This window comes from Microcaecilia unicolor, chromosome 1, assembly GCF_901765095.1.
Source record: "Microcaecilia unicolor chromosome 1, aMicUni1.1, whole genome shotgun sequence".
Classification (NCBI taxonomy): Eukaryota; Metazoa; Chordata; class Amphibia; order Gymnophiona; family Siphonopidae; genus Microcaecilia; species Microcaecilia unicolor.
Window position 1 is genome coordinate 706597496 of NC_044031.1, and position 17117 is coordinate 706614612.

At 44.4% G+C, this 17117-nt stretch overlaps 1 protein-coding gene across 2 annotated transcripts in view; it reads right to left on the reverse strand.

The window, feature by feature from the left end:
- The window catches only part of TEX9 (testis expressed 9), a 180467-nt gene that overhangs the window by 103274 nt on the left and 60076 nt on the right, over positions 1–17117 (reverse strand). The window lies entirely within an intron of this gene.

Consider the following 17117-nt stretch of genomic DNA (forward strand, 5'->3'; position numbering starts at 1 on the left):
TGGGCGTAGGGAATCTCCTCTGATGGGGGCAGCCATCTTGTGACAGCTGCACATGCTTGAGCCTAATTCCTGCACTATTTAAAGCCCTGCCACAAGTCCTTCCTTGCTTCGGCTTCTATTCGGTTTCCTGAGTAGTGGCAGTGTTTCTGATGTTTCTTCTGATTGCTTCCTGGTCCTAACTTCTGCTGGTATCCTAATTACTCTCTGCTCGCTGCCTGCCCTGACTTCTGCTGGTATCCTGACTACTCTCGGCTGGGTGTCCACATCAAGCTCCGCCTCCATGCCACCTGCGGTCAGCAGTCCGCCAACCCCGTGGTTCTGGAAGTCCTGTTGGCCGCCAGCACCTGGGGGTTCAACTCCCGGGGAACGGCGGTCACCGCAGGTGAAGACTAGAGGTTGTTCGGCTGTCCGCTGGGGGCTGGTGTCTACCTTCACCCCAGCACTCCAGCTGGACCCAAGGGCTCACGTGATTCCAGTGCACGACACATTGAGACCCGATGTTGACAAGTGTAGAAGGTATTCAAGTAGTTTTTTGTGTAGGATAGGAAAAAGGATCTAGGGCTTTGCTGTCACACCAGATGGCAAACCTATTCCATAACCTTGGACCTCCTAGTGGAAGCTCTTCTGAAAGTCAACAGGACTTGAGACATGATGTCAGACAATTCAGGCAAGTTCAGAGAATCCACTACCACCCTCTCAACATCCAAGCAGTGAGGATCTGGGAATGGAAATTGGGATGTAGTAGGGATCCAAAAGTTTCCAGTCTAATGGCTCTCTAGAGGAAAGTTGCAGAAGAAGAGGAAATCAAGTCTGCCTTGGCCAGTTAGGCATGACTGGGATCATTGCCCCTTGATCCTATTTATGTTTCAGAAGAGTTTTCACTATGAGATGTATTGGACAATAAGAGTATAGCAGCTGCATAGAGCTGTTGTAACAGCGTTCCAACTTACTTGGGCAAAGCGATTTTCCTCTTTTAAAATGCCGCATACAAAGAGAAAAGGGGTGGTGAAGAAGGTTCCCTTGCCCTCCGCTACCTCAACACCAACCCAACTAAGTTTGGATCGATTTTTTACATCAATCTCCCAAGTACCAAAGGAAGGTAGTACCGTAGTGGAACGCACTGGAGAAGCGGAGTCTCCACCGGTTGATGAAACCTCCCTGTCTCCTCCATCGCAGTTGCTTCCTCTGTGTCCGGCAGCGTCAGCAGCCCTTGGGGCGACCCCATACACCACCAGAAGTGTGGTTGGAGAGGCGCCAGTTGAGGGACCTGAGCTGCAATACTCGCTGCCGAGCCCTGAGAAGATTATCTCGGGGGAAAAACCGGAGGTAAATTTAAATTTGATTTGGACTATGTTGAATGGAATGAATGAAACGTTGTTAAAAACATCTGGGGAAGTTCATATCATGAATGAAAAATTTGAGGAATTGAAAGTAACGATAGAGCAAGTTAAAACAGAAACCTCAACAAAGATTACAAATATCCAGAAAGAAGTAGATTTGCTCCATGAATTTAAGAATGCAGCAATAAGAGATAGTGGTGATGTTCGGCGCAGAATTGAACAGATTGAGAACTATAATAGAAGATTGAACTTACGATTGCTTAACTTCCCAAAACTCCTAGGAAATTCTCCTTCTGATCTCTTTAGAAGATATCTAAATGAGATTTTAAAGTTTCCCCTTGAAAGTATGCTGCCAGTAAATAAAATCTATTATATTGGGAATCCTATGGAGAAGATTGGGGAAAAACAGAATTTGCAGCAAACAAATGGTAATTTGGACATGTCTGCTCTATTAGAACAAACTTTGGATAAATGTACTGACAGGGTGACCCTCATAGTTTCTCTGGTATTTGAGCAGGACTTGAATGCCATTATGAGAAACTACTTCAAAAATTCCACTACCCCTTTTGGAGGAGAAAGGATATGGATATACCCGGACGTTACAAAGCAAACCCAGCAAAAAAGAAAACTTTTCCTGGCAATGAGAAAGAGGACATTGGAGATAGGGGGTTCTTTTTTCCTTGCGTATCCATGCAAATGTAATGTTAAGTTGGGTTTAAATAAGTATGTTTTCTATTCACCAGACCAGTTAAAATCTTTTTTAGATTTAAAGCAACTTAAATAACATCTAATAAGTAATTTTGATTAGGAGTATGCAGTGAATATTTCCTTAATATCTATTTCTACTTTGTAATATTCTCTATTCTTTTGTTCCTCCATTTTTGAATTGTGGTCTGAGGAAGCTAACTAATCTTTTTCCTTTGTTTAATTAATTAGATGGTATATTTTCTTTGGCTGTATTTCATAAACAAGATATGTTTGTTAATTATATTGAAATTAATAAATAGAATACAAAAAAAAGAGTATAGAAGACCCTCCCCCCAATGAAAGAAGAAGGCATCTGAGGTTAGTCTGCTGTGTGACCCTAGTCTGGAGCAGAATTGTTGTAAATGAGTGGCAAAAATACTCAGAAACATAGACAATTACAGCAGATAAAGACCAGTATGACCTAACCAATCTGCCCATCCATATTGACTACTATCCCTTCCTCTCCCTCAGAAATCCTACGTTTGTCCCATCTCTTCTGAATTCAGATAGTCTTCATCTCTACCATCATATTGAGGAAGCAGACACTGCTGAAAAACTAGACCCAGACCCAACCAGCCCAAACTCCAAGGCAAAGATCAAGGGGCTTAAAAATCTCAAAGGTACTGGACCCCACAAAGAATGCAACCCCTATGCCGATCGTGGAGCCTCTGCTACATACAATGATTGAACTAGGGAATATCATAGACTTCTTCAGGGCCAAGCCTGACCCAAGCTGTACTGCTGGCACTGTGCCTTTTCCTTTGACCAAAAATTCAGCTGCCAGACTTCATCTGGTGACCCACCAGTTGGTAACGGGGACCCTTCACCAGATATGAGACTAAACCAGAATAGACACGAATGAATCTGAAACCAAGGAACAACCTACCATAAATGGAAGGCACGACTATGGGTGAACTGAGTGCTTGGAGTAAGGACTTGCCCTCTGAGTCCAAGACCACAAAAATACATACTTCTCTGGAGTCGAGAACCCTATACTTCCAAAACTAGGATTACATTGACCTTCAGAGAACAGCGAAGGGGTTCTATGCCTTCCAAACCCTTGCTGCCACCAAACTCTCCCGTGCAGACTCAACCCTAATAGCCAGACATCTGAGTTCACTATTCTTACTCAACACGTAACAGGGAGTTAGTCCAAGGTTAAACCTAAAGTTGTCAGGCAGGGATACATGCCAATGAAACTAAATATCTGGAGGTAACCCTTGGAGAGAGCGCCCCTGCATATCCATGCGGGGAATCACCTAAGAAAAGAGCTGCCAGACCACCTGACAACCTCAAGATCTAGGAGACTCGACTTTCTTGAGCCCCAAACTCCTGTGATCCAAAAACAGCCTAAGCTTACAGTAAGGCAAAGGAAGTGTCCTGGACAGATTTTTCTAAAAGATCATTACCTGCGGACCTGTCTTAAACTAGCCCTGACCAGGCAACACTGAAGATCCATCAAGGAGCCCTTCTAATCACTTACTCCACCATGCAGGACTCAGCAACCACTAATCCAGCGTTTCCCAAACTGTGTGCTGTGGCACCCTAGTGCGCCGCGGCGAAGGTTCCATGGAATGTTTATATGGGACATGCAGCTCATGAACCATAAAATAACTTTACAACAGTAACTGAGAATTATGAGCAAAGCTAGGCCTCTGTGAACAGGCTATGAACAGGTTAAGAGTCACTGAGAAGCTAAAAACAAATCTATTAAATTGTTTTGATTTAGGGGATTGAGGTGTTGAGCAGGGAGCACATACTTCATAAATGGGAAGCCTGATAAACTGCAGTTCTTTAAGAAAACAGAAGCAAAACACTGGAGCAGCACATTTAAGTTTATCTCCTATACAAATTCTTTCACTGCAATATGTCCAACAGTGTATCTTACTGTTTAGGTTTACATCTATTTTTTTCTGTAATCTGTACCATAATAGAAACACTGAAGAACAGCGTTCAAACGTTCTCTATGTTACAATTCCCCAAGCTCGCCACACAACACTTAATGGTTCACACTGTCTGTAGATGTAAAAATTTGAGCAGCTTTATAAATCAAAAATGAGTTGAGCTCATCTCCATAAAAAATATTCAGTAGAAGGGAAACCTCCAGTATTCTCATAAAAGGCTCATTTACAATGCATTGTTTTCTCCAGAATATTTAGACTTATGCACTTTTCAAATCAGAGTGGATAGAGGTGATCAGTCTCTATCCACTTGCTGTACATAGATACAGACATAGATAGTAACGTTACAAAAGTATCGGGGAAGTTTTGAGCTCACACAGAGTCGGCTCCTGTGTATATGGGACAATTCCTATGTTCCTCTGTCTCAGGACTGTCTGCCTATCACTGCAATGAACTTTTTTTTAAGTGACACTTCCTGGACTGCTTTCTAGTTGTGAACAATTATGGACTTTTTCTTATTTTTCTTCTTATCTTTCTGCCCTCTCCCAGGTATAAAGGTACTAGCTACCTGTAACCTGGAATGTCCAGGACTCCAGGGATTATGGTCCTAACGCCACCAGGTGGAGAGATAGAAAGACACAGAAGGCTTTAGTCATATGAGAATAATCAGTAATTGTTTATTACACTTACCAATCAGGATTACAATTAGAATACATAATATAATTAATTAATTAATTCTCATATGTGACAGTAACCGGGACACAAACGTGACCTCTGACATTAGCTCTCTGATTGCCTCTGTCCATGATTCTTCTTTTATACCCTTTTCTCCCATACACTAGTATTGGAAGTACAAAGTCAGCATTTTCTAACATATTCCAGCAAATTTTATCTTACAGAAGCAAAGTTCTTCATAACATATTTGCTTATCTTAAGTAAGGACAGTAAGGTTATCCTACTTTGCAAAAACCATCTTCACAGCAACCAAAGTTGTGTCTCTTACATTATCTGCTTTTCATGGTCAGCAGCAAATTTCCCATGACTATATTCATGTATAGTATTCTCCTGCTACACATATCTCTGTTATGGCTCCATATCTGCCTGTCTCTCCAACAGAAGGGCAGGCTGACATGAGATTCACATTCTCATTATTTAGCTTCTCAGTGACTCTTAACCTGTTCATAGAGGCCTAGCTTTGCTCATAATTCTCAGTTCCTGTTGTAAAGTTATTTTATGGTTCATGACCTGCATGTCCCATATAAACAGTTGGGAAATGGGATAAGGCACACTCACACCACAGTGAATCCAGGGCCCTGCAAGAGCAGTGAATCTTGCCTGCCGCTGCCACTGCTGCTGAGAAAGGTACTGCAACTGCACCCTTAACAGTGCTGCTACTGCTTCAACTGGTCTGAGGCAGTGATTCCCACATGCTACCTGCTGCTAACCGGGGGCAGGAAGCAGCAAAGGGGAGGCTTCTGGGTTAGTGACAGGCACCATGTGGGAATCACTGTCATTGCCTGGGACCCACTGAAGGAGATGGAGAATTGTGGGGGAGGTGGGGAAGGGAAGGAAAGATGCTGCAGGAGGAATGAGGGGCATAATTGCTGGACATGGGTTGGAGGGGGAGGAAGAGATACAGCAAAGGGGTGAAATCTTGTGTATGGGGGTCAAGGGGAGGGAGAGAGGCTGCATGGAGAGGGGCCAAAGAGGGAGAAATGTTGGACACAGGCATGGAGGGAACAGAGAGATATTAGACATGATGTGTGGCAACAGGGGGGCAGTAAAGACCTGTGTGGCGGGAGGGGTGGTAGAGACCTGTGTGGCTGGGGGGGGGGGGGGGGGGAGACCTAGGTGGTTGGGGGTGCCACAAAAAACTGATTGGACACTAAGGGTGTCATGAACCGAAAAACTTTGGGAACCACTGCACTAATCTGTTCAAGAGCTGTTAGGTCCCTCGTAGGGATATTCTTCTATGCATATTGTTACCTTCAAGAAGACCCGCATGGCCCCAGGCCGAGCAGCCTCTAATTTTATCTTTAATATTTTATTTTCTTTTATTTAATTTTAAAGTTTAAGGCTGCACTACCACCTCCGCAAGGTAACCAGCCTCTTTGAAAGGAGAGGGGAAGAAGAGCAAGCCCCATAGTACCACCATCAGCCATAGGCTCATTAAATGGAGGGCTGCAGCCCATGGCTTGGGGCACTCGGATATCCCTGTAGGCCATGGCCCCAAGGAACCACTGCCAGCTGCAGCCTCATCAAGCCAAGTCCCACAGGCTTTGGAGACTCTAAGGAGGAAACTTAATCAGGATAAAGTCCACAGTCCAATACCTGAGTGCTCCAGACTCAACCACAGGGCTACATGCTTTAGATTGCACCCCTGGGACCCAGGCTCTACTGCACCATCTGCTGGGGTTAGAGAAATGCTGGCAGGATCCTGGCTGCGCCACTTGTTATACAAATAATATCATTAGAATCTTTGGGGTCAATATTCAGAGTGGTTTAAGCAGAGAGGAGAGGCTCCTACCTGCTTAAACCACACTCAGCAGGCAAGGCACTGACATTCAGTAGCACTTTACCAGACGTTGCTGAATGTCAGTGGTTTGCCTGCTCAGTGTGGTTTAAGCAGGCAGGAGCCTGACACAATCTGGGCTGGGCCGTGTCGGGGAAGACGCAGATGTTATGCAGGCACCAGCGATCTTCAGTGCCAGTGCCCACATACCTAACCAGGCAGATAGGTCCTATCTTTAATCAGTTAAATATGCAGATATCAGCACTGAATATCAGCAAGACTCCACGTAGCTTCCAGGTCCGCCAAAGGACCAGACATTCACTATGGATTTTGGAACAAAGCCCAGCATTGAATATCCAGGTCTAATTCAGCCTGTGGCTATTAGAAGCTTTAAAACTGCTGACCACTACAGACTAACTATTTGCCGTTTGTTTGGGGGGGGGGGGTGGTTTTCCCTGCCTCCATCTGCAGGTCATAACCCACTTATCTGGACTGGTCTACCAGGATGATAAGGAAACAGGCATGGGCCAAATTTAATAAATAGGCAAAACCAGCTCCTTAAATTTATCCTTTTTTCAGGTGTCACAGGATTTTGTATTTATTTATGTATTTATAATGACATTTGTATCTCGCAATATCCCAAACAGAGCACAGGTTCAATGTGGCTTACAATCTAGACAACATACACATTAGAATTATAAATCCTTGATAAAGGAAAAATGTTGAGCAAATCTTCTATATATAGCCATATGAAACATTACAAAAATTAGTTTATGAATTATTTTACAAGACTGTATTGTGTAACAAACATCAAATTATAAGCAGTTATACAGAATAAAGTTTGAAAAAACATTTGCATAAAAGAGGTTATTCCTGTCTTCCATTACCTTGTTGCAGGAACTTTTTGAAAAGCAACTGTAATTATGTACAGATCTAACAGCCCTTGGAAGAAGATTCCACCAATTAGTACATTAACAGAAGAAGTCAGCAGAAAGGACTGCTCTAAACAATGTTTTTACAATTAGGATGATGGAGAATTAGGAATTCTCTGGATTAAGGGATGGTATTACGCATAGAGAGGTCAATCCAAGGGAGCATATAGTCAGGGGCCATACTATAGGTAATTTGTAATGCAAACACATAATTTGACAGCAACCCTGGCTTTGATCGGAAGCCAATCTAATGAGTAAAGGAGTGGTGATGCCTTGTTAAATCATGAGACGTTCATGCAAGTCTTTCAGAAGGTTTTGGGCAGTTCATAGACTTTAAAGTCTTGTCAAGTTTATGTTTATTAGATTCTTGATATACCACCTTTCTGTGATACAACCAAAGCAGTTTACATATCAGCTTTTCAGAGCAAAATATGCACTCTTCAAAATGACAGAAGTAAAATGGCTCACAGGTTTTTTTGTTTATTTCTAAGCTATTCCTGATCCTAGTTCAAATTTTTCCAATTTGTATGTCTCGCACTGAGTCTGGAAAGGAACTGCATCAACCTAACATTCCAGTTTTATTTACTTATTGTGCTCATGCTGGGGCCATCTGCATATTTTTATACACAGTGAATCTGTCTGGGAAAGCAGAAGAGATTTATTTTAATATAAGAGCAAAACCATAAAGTGAAAAGAAGAATAACCAAAATGATAAAGAGGGTGACCAGCTCCCTTATAAAGAAAGGCTAAACAGGTTAGGACTTATGAAACTGAGAAGTAACAGACTTAAAACAAATTTGAGAAAGAATTTTTTTCACACAATGCACAACCAAGCTGTGAATTTGTTGCCAGAAGATATGGTCAAGTCATCAAGCATAGGTGGGTTTAAATGTTTTAGACAAGTTCTTGGAGACAAAAAAAAAAAAAGGATCAACCATTATTATCCAGGTAAACTTGTAAAAGCTAAAAAAAAAAGAGAGAGAGAGAAGAAACCAAAAAGCACAAGGAACCTTCACGAGTAGGGGCGTCAACTGGAAAAACCATGGCTATTTAAGTGAAAATTTAGCTGAGGGGCCTTAGCTAACATTGCTAAAATACTATCATTTTAAACTACGTATTTCCTGCTCTAAGAGAGATTTCCCAAAATGGTACAAAAGCATATTTTTCTTGCATACTTTCTCTTATCAGCAGAGCCTACAACAAGCTGGCACTGCATTTTTTTCATCCAACTTGCACGCCTGTTGTAAACATGTTTTTTCATAGTGCATCCTGATTGGCTAGAGTAAAGCAAGACCCCATGAATGCAAAGAGTATAATGCTTACTATATTTTCTGTTCTTTTTGGAACACTTTTCTGGGACACCTGCTGGGACATTTTATACAGGATGACTGTATCCAGGATTGCACCAGCATTATGTGCAGATAGGCTTGTGTTTGTATCTAGATCTCCCTCAGCAGCTCTGACTATTCCCTAAAACTGCAGAATGGGTGACCTCATGCTGTTCTGATTGCTTTTCTGAGTGCTGATTGCTGCAATGCTGTTCCTGTTTTCTGATTGCTGAACTAACAGCTACTGAGAATAAAGATAGGTATGAAAACTATACCTCTTTCAGGGTGTCTGAGTTTCTTTGCACCTAGTGAGGGGGACGACGACAAGGGGACATAAATGTGGGTTGCCAGCAACAGCCTGCTAGAGGTGTAAATCATACCCCCCAAGTTGGCCAACATCTTTGCTTCTTTTCTTTTTTTTTATTTTTTTATTTGAGTTTCAAAATATACATTCATATAAAAATAAATGTCAGAAAATCAGGAAATACAATAAAAAAGAAAAATTAACATACTCCTTCACTATCATTTACATAGTCAAGGGTAAATAGCAATGTCATTATTACTTAGACCACAATATTGATCAAGATATAAGGTAATTGATTGTAAAAAGGTAAAAGAGAGAAAAAAAAATTCTCTAAATACAATAGGAGAGTAAGAGCTAGATCTCTGCCTGCGGTTTTAGCTAACTTCGGTTGCTCTCGAAGCAGATTCGCCACCGCTTTCTTTTGCTATTATAAACTGTTTCAACTTTTCTGGATCAAAGAATACATAATAAGCCATTCTTAAGGAAATAAGACATCTACATGCAAATTTTAGCTTAAAAGTTCCACCTAATGCAAGAATCCGGGGCTTAAGTCCCAGAAATTCTCTCCTTCTTCTCTGAGTAGATTTACTGATGTCTGGGAAAACTTGTGTTCTTGAACCAAAAAACTGAAGCGACATAAATCTGAAGTATAACCTAAGTATATTATTTCTATCAGTTTCGAAGGCAAAGGATGCAAGGAGAGTCGTGCGTTCTGTAATGGTTTCTAAGGACGTTTCAAGGAGTTGTGTTAAGTTTACTGGAGCCTCCACAGATGCAGTTTTGGCTCCTGTGATATAATACACCTTTACAATTGGAGGTATAGCTTCCTTTGGAATTCCTAATATATCAGTAAAATACTTTTTTAACATTTCCATTGGAGGTGTTAAGGGACTCTTAGGAAAGTTCAAAAATCTTAAGTTATTCCTCCTAAGTTGGTTATCAAAATGTTCAATTTTTCTTTGAGCATTGTCTCTGTCAGTCACTAAATTACCAACAATTGTTTGCATTTTCTTAATCTCAAGTGAATTTGACTCACTCTTGTCTTCTTGCTCTTTAACCCTCAATTCCATGGTATGTTGTTGTTGTTTAAGGTCCTTTACTTCAGAATTGAAAGAAGTTGAAGCCTGAAGCAGGGACGAATTCAATGCTTGGATAGCGTCCCAAAGGGCCTCTAGGGTAACGACTGCTGGTCTTATAGTAGCGCCGATATCCACAGGTGGTGGAGCCATGATGGGGGAGGGCGAGGGTTCAGTACCTCCCGCCCTCGCATCTGATGTATTTCCATCTGGCGTCGAAAAAACAACAGGGCCACTTGCAGCCTCGGAGAACACCAACTCCGGCTCTCCCGTCGATCTCAAACCACCACCCGGTCTCGGCGGGGCAGTCTGCAGGGGCGGACTTAATGACGCCACTTCGACGCTAAGATCCCCCGGATGTTCTGGGGATCCAACCAAGGCAGTGATCGGAGCACCGCGCGCCTGAAGTCCAAACGCCTCCAAGGTCGGTTGTCGGAGAGTTAAGGTGGAAGCGGGGCTAGAAGTGGCTTTAGCCCCGCTTTTTCCCTTTCTTTTCCCCATTAACTGGGTCCCAGAAAGACAAACGCTCCAAAACTCGGCTTGAGGTTCGGAACTCTCAGGAAGCACTTCCTCTCACGGACGCCATCTTGATCTCGATCTTTGCTTCTTTTCTATCCCCTTTCCAAAGTGGCCAGCATTATTTCATTCCCCTCTATCCCTCACCTCCCAGGAGACCAGAATCATTTCTTCCCTTCTATTTCCTCCCCCGTGGGTAGAATGTTTCCTCCCCCTCTATCCCCCCCCCCAAATGGCTAGCATCTTATGTTTTTCTTCTGTACCCTCCAGTGATCAACATATCATCTCCAATTCCCTCCCCTCACCCATGACCAGTATCTCCCCCAACCTCATCCCATTTGGACCACTGTTGACACTGTCTTAGATACTCTTGAGCCCAAACTTAAAGAGTACTAAACGTTGCATGGAACCTTGAAGCACTGGTATATGCTGAAGCATTGCTGTATCTCACCCTTCTCTGACATGAAGTCTATAGAGGAATACGAGTCTGTTTGTAACAGAATTGGATGAAGGATGCTAGCCGATTTGTCAAAGTTCATTTGGCTATGGGAATACCAATTGTGTTGGGCTTGAAAGAGAGAAATAGCTGCATAGTCTTTCTTATGCATAGTTATTTTAAGGTAGTAAGCAAGAGCTCTTTTACATGGAGGGATTTCTCACATAAATTCTTATGAAGTTTAGGTAAAAGGTAGAGAGTACAATCTCCTCATTAACATGAAAAGGCAAGACTACCTTTGATAAGAAGGATGATTGCGAAGAATGACTTTATTGTGATGCAATTGAGTACATAGCAGAAGCGTAGCTAGACACCCCAATTTTGGGCAGGTCTGAGCCCAAAGTGAGTAGGCACAACAACCCCGCCACTCCCTGGCATCTCTCTTACCAACACCCAGGCAATCAGAGGATCACTTAACTTCACTCCCCGACCTCTCCCAGTACCTTTAAATTCTTTAGGTCATTGCCTGCAGCAAGCAACAACTCATTCATCTCTGAGCCTTCCCTTGGACTCCAGCTCTTTCAGGGGACTTCCTGGGATAGGAGCCATCCCCAGTTTCTCCTATCCTGTTGGGCACCCAATAAAATGGTGCCTTCAACCTCCTAGTACCAGTCTCATCGTACTATGCTAGGATCAAGCTGCCAAATAAAAGGTGCCAATTCCATTGGAATTTAAGGTTCCATTATGGTTTTCTCATCTTCAAGTGTTTGAAAAACATGATATATATCACTGAAGCCATATGGCTAATTTTTACAAGCAGATTATGGCTGTGGTAGTAATAGAACATTGAATGTTCTGGACATGAAACTTTACCTTTTGCAACTGTCCTGTGACAGAAAAGCTTTGGCATGAACTGCATCCACGATAGCATCAATTTCTCAGAGTTGATGACAAAACCCAGTCTCTAAGAAGACATGTTGTTTTATCTGAAGAAGGCATACCAGCTCATTTTCGAAAGAGAAGGGCGCCCATCTTCCGACACAAATCGGGAGATGGGCGTTCTTCTCTCAGGGGCGCCAGAATCGGCATAATCAAAAGCCAATTTTGGGCGTCCCATCCTACTTTCCGTCGCCGGGATGGCCGAAGTTCCCGGGGGCATGTCGGAAGGGTAGCGAAGGCGGGACAGGAGTGTGCGGGGGCATGGTTAAGAGATGGGTGCCCTCAGACGATAATGGAAAAAAGAAGGGTGTCCCTGGCGAGAATTTGGTCCGCTTTATTTGGTCCCTTTTTTTTCAGGTCCAAGTCCCAAAAAAGTGCCCGAACTGACCAGATGACCACTGGAGGGAATCGGGGATCACCTCCCCTGACTCCCCCAGTGGTCACTAACCCCCTCCCACCCTAAAAAAAAAACACTTTAAAAGCTTTTTTTGCCAGCCTCTATGCCAGCCTCAAATGTCATACTCAGGTCCATCGCAGCAGTATACAGGTCCCTGGAGCAGTTTTAGTAGGTGCAGTGGACTTCAGGCAGGCGGACCCAGGCCCACCCCCCCTACCTGTTACACTTGTGGTGGAAAATGGGAGCCCTTCAAAACCCACCCGAAACCCACTGTACCCACATCTAGGTGCCCCCCTTACCCCTTAGTGCTATGGTAGTGGTGTATAGTTGTGGGGAGTGGGTTTTGGGGGGGCTTTGGGGGGCTCAGCACCCAAGGTAAGGGAGCTATGCACCTGGGATCAATTTGCGAAGTCCACTATAGTGCCCCCTAGGGTGCCCGGTTGGTGCCCTGGCATGTGAGGGGGATCAGTGCACTATGAATCCTGGCCCCTCGCACGACCAAATGCCTTGGATTGGTTCGTTTTTGAGATGGGCGCCATCGGTTTCCATTATGGCCGAAAACCGATGGTGCCCATCTCTAATGTTGACCTAAATGTTCAGATTTGGGCGTCCCCAACCGTATTCTCGAAACGAAAGATGGACATCCATCTCGTTTGAAAATACGGTTGGCCCCACCCCTTCGCAGCGCCATCCTCGGAAATGGGCGCCCTTAGATATGGGCATCCCCGGTCGAAAATGCCCCTCATATTTTTCTGTCTGAGGATTATGGAAGGGTTCACCACAAAAGCTTCCAGAAGCCAGAAGTCAAGGTATGAAAAAACTGACCCTGCTCATGCAAATGAGTGGCCACCACTATGAGGCTGCTCTGGAAAAGGCAGTGGTAGAATCATCTTCTACCATGACTAGTACTGGAGTTGACACCATCTATGGCTGTGCAGATAACCATTACACAAGGGATGAGTATATTTCAGCTGGGGCGTAAAAGAGGACATTTACACTAGATCTGTGTTATCTATGTGAAAACAATCTTGTGCTAAGATTATCTGATTATGATCTGAATTAAGTGAGTATCACAAAGACTGAAATGAACAGACAAGTCAGTGCTGCTATCTAAATAGAATATCTTTAATGGCATAGATAGCAAAGGAGATGGTTGTGCAGGCCTGAATTTAGGAGAAGCACCTATGAGACATCTGCACTGTCTGTGCTTTTCTAGCACTTTGGAAGAATTTTAAATGATGCTTTCCCTTCAGGCCTGTATAAGTGTTTGAAAAATGGCTATGCTTTGGGCCTAGAAACTTCCACGGAGTTTTGCACAGAAGGCCTGCTATTAGTCCTTTGCAGCTAGACTCAAAGCCACCAGACCAGCCAAGTCTCCCGCATTCAGCGAGAGACTCCTGCTTTGGCGGGCCATCTCCCACCCTCCCACCACAGCGGGAAAGTCTCCAGCTGAGATGTAATTATTTTTTCTTACCGTCGCTGCTGCTGCTGCTACTTCTCCCAATGCAGCAGCGGCGAAAAAAAAAAAGCGAACGCGGAGCCGCAGCACTGCCTTCAGGCAAGCACAGTCAGTTCTGCCGGTCCTTTGCCCCTAGAACTCAAAGTTACATCAGCGGGGGCAGAGGGCCAGCAGAGACGACAGTGCATGCCTGAAGGCTGCTGCGGCCCTGCGTTTGCTTTTTTTGTTTTGTCGCGGTTGCTGTACAGAGCAGAGGCTGAATCATGGAAGGAGATCGTCAGGATGAAAAGTTGAAGCCAATGGTTGGTCTCCGTTTCTCCTTCAACAAAGTGAGCAAATGGTAACCTCTGAGCTGCTGTATCCATGTTGTCATCTTTATATTGTTGGTAGCATTTTTTTTGTTTATCTCACTTATATTTTCAAACATTGCTGGCTTGTGCAGTATACAGATGTACAGAGGAAGTACAATAAGGGAATAACTTTCCATAGGTAATTTGTTATAAAGTGTAATCAGTGTATCATCTGGAGGGGCTGGTTATAGGGACACCCTAGCAATGTTATATTTATGCAGAGATTTTTTTTTGCTCAAGGTAAACGGCCTCTAAAACGGACATCATGTTATGAGAATCAGGTGTTCAACATGCAGAATTTCTATTTATTTTTTTACTTATTTATATAATTTCTATCCCAAATTAAACATGAATTGGGTTGAAACCTGGGAGCATTTAAAATCTTTTTTTTCCTATGCCGACATCAAAAGAAATTCAATATGACATAAAGTAGAGTGGGCAGACTCACACTCCCGATTTTTGAGAGGGAGATTTTAGTACATGCCTAGATCTCCCTCTCAAAAATCGGGACCCCTTGGCAGCTCTGAGCCACTGCAAAGGGAGGTGGAAGCAACTTCCTACTAGAGTGTACAGAGTCAGAAGATCTCTATTCAAAAGTATGTCCTTCTCTCCTCCTCCTGGGCAAGCAGGGGTCTTTCCCCTGCCTCACAGGAATTGTGGAGCCTGTTCAGACAGTCCATTTAGACATGTGGAGAAATCCTTCCACAATGTTTGTAATCAGTCAGATTATGGTCAAGCCCAGACAAATTAGCAATTTTTAAATGGAAGTTCTTGATCCCACACTGAATCTATATAAATAATTCTCACCTCCAACATTCTGAAGCTCACTCTGTGGCAGGGAAACACTGAAGCCCTGTACTGTTGGTAGGCTAGGCTGTCAGCACGCACCACTCACTCTCACTCATAGACCCACCCTCAGCCACGCCCCTTTCGGACATAATTCACAACCCCAACGTTCTAATGAAGTCTCTACAAGTCCCAACATTCTAAATCCATGGTGGTGTAGATCAAAATTTGCCCATGAGTTTGGCCCGCCCCTGCGTCAAACGTGATGACGTCAAGGGCGGAGCATGGACACTCATCCAATTGCATCGCTCCGCCATCGACGTCATCATGTTTGACGCGAGGGCAGGGCACACATCGATATACACCATGACACACACCTACCCCCCCTTGGCGCAGCACCAAAACCCCTCCCCCCGGCGCATCACCCAAGCCCCTACCCACCCCCCCTTCGGCTACATCAACCCCCTCGCCACCCGCAGCGGCCGGCACAAAACAAAACAAAACTGAAATACGTATCCGGACAGCCATCTGGCATTGGCTGTCGTCTCTGCAGCCGCTCCTCCTCTCCCCTGCACGTCACTGCCCCTGGAGGAAACCCCAGAAGAGCACAGCGACGTCTGAGGGGAGAGGAGTAGCGGCTGCAGAGACAACAGCAAATGCCAGCTGCCTGTCGGAGCCCTGTTTCACAGCGTTCAGAGACGACGCCACCCCACCCCCCAAGCAACGCTGACCCCCCCTCAAAGCCCCTGAACCCCCTCCAAACTCCCACCGCCGCTGCAACACACCTCCCATCCCGCCCCCTCCCAGTCTACCCGATTACTACACAAAGAAAACAGAGCTCCTCAAACCTGAAAAAAAAGGTGAGCCTATTTAGTTCCCTGTAAGCAAGGAAGCCAATTTGGTTGATCTCTGTTTCCACGCTCCCTTGCAGCTGTCATTGCTATACACTCAAAATACAACAAGCAAACTTATGAGCTGCTGCATCCAGGTTGTTATTCTTTATTATTGGTCCATCTGTAACATGTCTAAAGCTGTTTCATTTGGACCCCTCGAAGCCAACACACACACACACACACACACACACACACACAACCTGAAGGATCCCTCACTTTCAACCCATCACCACAGGAACACAGACCACCATTTCCAAAACCCCCCGCCACTCCCTCACAGTTCACCATCCGGCCCGCCACACCAACCATTCATTCACACACATACACACACACACACACTCTCTCTAGCACAACAACAAAGAAAACACAATGACAGCCAACACAAACATGGCATGAACGATTCCTCACTTTCACATCATCCACCCATCTACGCAGACCCCCCTCCAAGCACCCCGCCACTCCATCACACATCACAAGCAGGCGGCGGCCGACCACAGGGCCGTGGAGAATACCTGGAAACCTATGCACAAAGTGGTGAGTTGCAGGGGAGTGGGAGAGGGGAGGGAGGATGGCCTGTAAATCGGAAGAGAGGAAAGGGGGCCGTGGGGCTCGCAGGGGACAGAGGAAGATCGACGGGGGGGGGGGGGGGGGGGATAATCTTGCTAGTGCTCATTTCATTTCATACAGAAACGGGCCTTTTTACTAGTATTCAATATTCTGTATTGAATATTTCAACCAAAGGAAGAAATCAAATCTTTCTAATTATGAAGAAGAAACAATGACAAATAATGTAAGACATACAGAGAGAAAAAACATCTAGAGCACAGAAGAGCGGAGGAGTGGCCTAGTGGTTAGGGTGGTGGACTTTGGTCCTGAGGAACTGAGTTTGATTCCCAGCACAGGCAGCTCCTTGTGACTCTGGGCAAGTCACTTAACCCTCCATTGCCCCATGTAAGCCGCATTGAGCCTGCCATGAGTGGGAAAGCGCGGGGTACAAATGTAACAAAACAAAAAAAAAGAATTTTGTTTTCAAGTCTGTTCAGCAGAATGGAAAAAAAACTATAGGGACAGAGGAAACTGCTGTGCACAGGAAGGGCTGAGCATGCTCAGAACTTTACACTAGTTCCGAGGATGGAATGAACTATTCCATCCTCATGCCACTTGATGAAATCACCCACTTGTATGCCTGATTCTGTCTTGC